The sequence below is a fragment of the Typopeltis vanoorti genome, chromosome 19 (genome assembly GCF_054136105.1).
Source record: "Typopeltis vanoorti isolate ZY-2024b chromosome 19, IOZ_Tvanoo_1.0, whole genome shotgun sequence".
Lineage (NCBI taxonomy): Eukaryota > Metazoa > Arthropoda > Arachnida > Uropygi > Thelyphonidae > Typopeltis > Typopeltis vanoorti.
Window position 1 is genome coordinate 16209616 of NC_143567.1, and position 6049 is coordinate 16215664.

The window sequence follows — 6049 nt, forward strand, 5'->3', positions numbered from 1 at the left end:
TAAATAATCAGATGGCATAGAAAATGCGATAGTTGTGTTATATGCTGCTGGTATGTTTCGATTCTGACCTTGTACAGTGTTCACTTTTCGACTTGGACGAAATAAAATACGACATTGTATGCTTGATGTCAGCAATCGTCTTGTTCACGCAGCCCATCAGTGATTGTACATCTGACGGAGGATTGCAACATCAAATGACCTTGACATACTTCACTAGTTGGAAATCTGAAATAATACTTTTTTTTTTTTTCCTTCTTTATTTCCCTCCCTCAGTTTTCCATATATCATGGTATTGTCAGCTTAGCTTACATTTTTAAAATTTAATCGAGCATTTTATTTATGAGGTGTCGCGTTTCAAATTAGTTTTAATCACTTTGTTTAGGGCCCGAATAGCTTAGTCGCGAAAGTAGCTACTGATAAAATGTTCTGTGAATTCAACTCTCTCTTCTCTCTCTCTCTCTCTCTCTCTCTCTTTCTTTGAATGCTAAGTTTTCACTGTTTTGATTGCATGAATTATGTTACTAAATACTAAGGAAGCAAAAGCTGAACTCTTCGAGGCTACTGAATACTACCCATTCAATAGGTAAAGAAGCACATATTTGTGCTTTCTTTGCCTCCTGATCCACTAGCTCCTATTTCTTTTCATTTTCCTCCCTTTCAAAGTGAATTTAAAATTAAGATTTTTTTTTTCTGCATGTTGAACTCGAAACGGAACGTAGTAGCATTAATGAACATTTCACCATGGATCTACCGAATGCTGCTGTTGACATAGATCTATTCTTCAGTTATCCATTTTACAAAGGGATTCATCATCAGCCATTTTCTGGCCACTGTTGGACGAAGACCTCCTCAAAGTCCTCCATTCAATTCTTCCACGGTCTCTTAGGTCTTCCTATAGTAGCTCTTTTTCCATCTCTGAGGTAGTATTTTGATATCAACTTTGTCTACTTTTGAGTATTACTTCTTGCTGTATCGCCTATCCATCACCATTTGGATCTTTTAATGGCTGTTATAATGTCTCTCTCCTTGGTTTGAATCTGACCCAAGTATTTCTCTTTCTATTTAGAATGAGAATAGCAAATAATGATCTTTCCATTTTCCTCTGGGTAATCTTCACTCTGCTGGTCAATTTTTTAGTCCAAGTCCACGTTTCACTTCTATATGATGGGAAGTATACGACTGTCGAATAGCTTTCTTTTAAGACAGATTGGGATGTTTCCTTTGGGTGCTTCATTCCAAAGACTATCCAACCGAGTTGAATTTACGTATAATTTCTTCTTCAAAGTCTCCCTCTACTGTGATCTTTTGTCCTCGGTAAATATATGAGGTTACGGTATCAATTTCCTGGTATTTCATTTGTATTGGTTTTTAGTTATGTATTTATTAGACAGCATTTTTGTTTTTTCCTTGTTTATATTTAATCCTTTCTTTTTACTTTCTGCATTCATTTCATTGATCATTTGTTGAAGTTCTTCTGCAGCGTTTCCTAAAAGAAGAATATCATCAACAAATTGCAGGTGATTTAGTTTTTTCCCATTTACCATAATTTCTCTATTTTTCCAATTCAGATTTTTAAAAATTTCTCCAGGGCTGCTGTAAATAATTTAGACGAAATGGCATCTCCTTGTCTAACTCCCTTTTTTATAGGATATTTGTTATTTATAGGACAGGATATTTATAGATATTTATTTAGGATACTTATAGGATTATATAGGCTATTTATTTATTAGGATAGTTATAGGATTATATAGGCTATTTATTTATTTGGATAGTTATAGTATTATATAAGCTATTTATTTATTAGGATAGTTATAGGATATTTATAGGATTTTTTATTTCATATTTGTTCCTGAATTTATAGCTGGTTAGATTTTTATATATGTGTAAAGTATATAAATGTAAGTTTTTTTTTCAACTCCTTGATTTTTAAGGACTTCTAAAATGCTAACGATGACATTGAATCCAATGCCATTTCAAAATCAATAAATGCCAGATCTAAAAGGTTTTGGTATTCATTTGTCTTTTTAATGATTTGCCTTATTCCTGCTTGTTCTGGAGGTTGGCAGAAATCTCGTTTGTTTTTTATTCTGATTTTTTATTCTAATGATTTCTGTAAAAATTGTATATTGTTGAAACTTCATTAATGTTTAATTCTTATAAATAGTTGGATAGTTTTTTGAAATTGAATCAAGTGCACCGATAACTATTGGAATGACTGATGTGTTTAAGCCACTGCTGGTCAACTTCGATTGCCAGATCTCGATGTTTAGTCATTTTTTTTTCCAGTTCTTTGTTGATAATGTTGTTATCACTGGGTGCATCGATGTCAATAATCCAAACCTATCGATGTTCAATAATTGTGATGTCAGATCTGTTGTGCTCCAAATGCCGATCAGTTTGTATTCTGAAGTCCAGGAGAATTTTTGCTGTTTCGTTTTCCAATACTATCTCTATTTTATGCTACCACCAGTTATCAAAAGTAGGAAAACCATATTTTTTGCATACATGCCAATGAATTATTTTGACCACTTAATCATGGCGGTATTTATAATCAGTTTAAGCTATTTTGCTGCAGACACTGATTAGATGTAATAGTCTCATCTTTCTGATTGCATATACATTTGCTGCTATTATTGATGTTCAAAATTTTTGCTCTGATTGCATTAGTTTTTAACGCCTGTTTTTGAGCAGCTAGAATAAATCCCTCTGTTTCTTTTTTTAATTTATTGTTATTATTATTACTATTATACAGGTATCTCCATGGAGTCAGAAGACTCATTGCGGGAGATCTATTACTCACACAATACCTACCATACATCTCCTTAAACTCATTCACTGATGTAGCACCCACAACCACCTCTGGCAGCCCATCTGGCAACCCATTTCACATATTCGCCATTCTCTAAGCAAAAAACTAGTCCGTCCTAATACCCTTGCTAACCACACTCTTGCACAGCTTCTAATGGTGACTTCTTCCTTCTTTCATGTGCTGAAGAATGTCTTCGGCGTCAATCCTATAAGAACCCTTTAATAACTTAAATGTTTCTATCATGTCTCCTCTTTTTTTTCGTCTATCAGCTCATTTTTGAAGCTTACAGACCGTCAATCTATTCTCATAGGGAGCATTCCACAGACCTGCCACAATCTTTGTCACTCGCCTCTGGATTCTGTAAAGCACTTCTTCATCTCCACGAAATCTGTTTGCAGTAGTCCAGATATTACCTTATTATAACTTATTATATAGGGGAACAATAACCTCTATATCCCTGCTCTTGAAAAACCACGTAATCCGATGTGCTGTTTTGGTTACCTTCGCAATATGCCCCTAAACTTTAACTCCCTGTCCACAGTCACACCAAGTCCCTGGCCTCATCAGTTTCCTACAGTTCAGTTCCATCAATATAATACACAGCTTCTGATCTCATCCCGATGTGCATCACCTTACACTTGGCCACATTAAACTGGCATCCATTTACCTCCGCCCATACTGCCAGCCCGTTTAAATCTTCTTGAAGGACCTCTGCATTACCTTCATTTACCATTGCTCTCTCCAGTTTAGCAACGACTGCAAACAATTTAACATTTCCTGTCAATCATTTCGTAAAAAGAATCGAGTTTGTTTTTGTTGTCGTGGCTGCCCCACAACTCATGCTCACAAATGCGATTACACTACTGAACGACGCGGAAACTCTTGCCTGCTGCTTTTGCACCCTGAGCAAGTATGCTTCTAATTATTCAGCCCGGTAATCCTAATCCCTTGAAGCTGCCATATTGATGCCGTACTTAGTGCTGACATACATTCAACACAAGATCGCTGCAAAGCATGACTCCAGTCCTCAAACCATCCAACAATTAAGGCCTCCATTCAACTGGATTGCAGGAGCCCACCACAACTCCCGGCGATAGAGCGGTAATTTTAAATATCTTCCCTGTCTCTCTTTTAAAAGCTGTTATAAGGATAGCATTATTCAAACGCTTTGGTGTTCTTTTTTGTCTTAGGCGTGATGTATAAATTTTATTTAGCATGATCAATGACTGGTAACCCAATAGAAGTTTTCAGAACTTCTATTGGGTTACCAATTACAACCTGTGGCACGCGAGACAGTATTTTTTGGAAATTCGTAAAGAATCTAAATTCCCTTGTTTTGAAAAAGGATATAGCGTAACATAATATGGGTAGTGTTTATAAACAAATAATTTCCAGCAAAGCATCTGATACAGTCAAATCCTAATTTCAGGTTGCCAGCTTCTTTGTACTGGTCAAATTGGATTAGTTATTTTAGTTTTTAATTTGTTATATACAAACTAAAATATATAAATTATAAATTTCAAGTAATGCTTAAATTAATAAATTAATGCTTTTTTATTTTAATAATTAAAATAAATATTATTGAGGTGTTAGTTAAAATAAGTGCATTTCTTCTCCCTCAAAAAAATCGACTGGACAGCACATATTCGTCCGTCCCCTACATTGAGACATTTATCATATAAGGATCGGAATTTCTGTATCCTTGACAGCCGTCTTCATGCCATCATCGCTGTTGATTTGTTAAGCTGCTAAAAAGCTCTTCAGCTAGAGAAAAAGAGATGGAAGTCATTGGGTGGAAGATCGGGCTGTATGATTGGTGTTCGAAGATTTCCCTTTAGAATTGTTCGAGCAGGTAGCATATCTGAGCAGCAATGGGTGTCGTGCGTTGCCATAAATTAAAATCAAAACAAAACGACATAGCTGAGGAAGCGTCGTATTTTGTTTTGATTAGACCGACACAATTTTTTAAGAGTGTTGTTCTGTTGTTCACTGAGGCATGAAGTCAATGAGCAAAACACGGCACACAATTTTCCTGGAGAAAAGCGCCTGCTCGAATGTCTTTGCCTTTGGAGATCCATTATGCCGCGATTGCATTGATCCAAGACTGCACTGATGCGAGAAATCCGGTTTCATCTACTCTCATCATATGGTTCAAAAATTCATTCCCTTCATTATAACACCATTCCAAAAAAGTTCAGTGCCACCATCATGCGTTTTGTTTTGTGATTATCAGTGAGTATTTTTGGTGCCCATATTGCATGCAGTTTGTGATGTTGTGTGTGTGTGTATCTTCCGTGACGATTTCGTGTAGTAAAGAACGAGAAATGTGCGGAATATGTGTAATCAACTCAGAAATAGTGAACCTTCTGTTTTTTTTGTTTTTTTTCGAATCTTCTGATTCACTTGTCAAGGCAGATCAGCGGCATTAACGACTGACCGTCAGTTTGGTGTCCATTGATCCTCCATTCCCTCAACATCCTGCCCTGTCTTCTCGCCATTCCCTCACTTATCGCACATTCTCCATACACTTCGACTAATTTACCGATAAATTTCAGCCGAGTGAATATTTTTGGCATTCAGAAATGTTATCACTGAGCGTATCTCAAACGCTTATTTTACGACACGATGCCGAACATATGAACAGACTAAGAACTGATAATATGTCTGCCGTATACTGTACTTTAGTACTTTACTTCGGCGACATCACTGCACAGACCCATCGCTACTCCTGCCACTTGAGCCGTATATTTAATCTTTCTTTCTTTCTCTCCCAAACCGTTGGGTCACTCATGGCTGGTAGGTCATATTCTTTGTTAGCCTCTTCCAATCATCTCGGTCTCTTGTTCTTGATGTCAGTTGAGAAAGGGAGGAATTTGTCCATTTTTTGAGGTTATTAGTCCATTTTAATCGAGGTCGGCCCCTAACCCTTGGTGCTTGCTTTGAAATGCCATTAGTCCTCTCACACATGTCCGAACCATTTCATGTTTTCTTCTGATGTCAGAATATTTTCCCTTTTTCTCACGTCTATTGAATCAATCAGCTTTCGGACATTTTCATTGGTTTCGTGAGCCGTATAAGGAATTCTAAAAAGTCTTCTGTAAGTTTTCATTTCAAAAGACAGGAGTCTCCTCTCATCTTCCCTCAATAAAATCCAGGCCTCACAACCATACAAGAGGATAGAATTCGCCAGGGTGTCAATTAGTCTTAGTCTGGTTGTGATTGCTATTCTGTCATCTCCCC

General features: G+C 36.6%; 1 non-coding gene across 1 annotated transcript; it reads right to left on the bottom strand.

Annotated features, from left to right (window-relative positions):
- Nucleotides 1-3604: 3604 nt before the first annotated feature.
- Nucleotides 3605-3901, bottom strand: LOC150095878 (signal recognition particle RNA). Its single transcript, XR_016549997.1, has one exon.
- Between the last annotated feature and the right edge of the window lie 2148 nt (nt 3902-6049).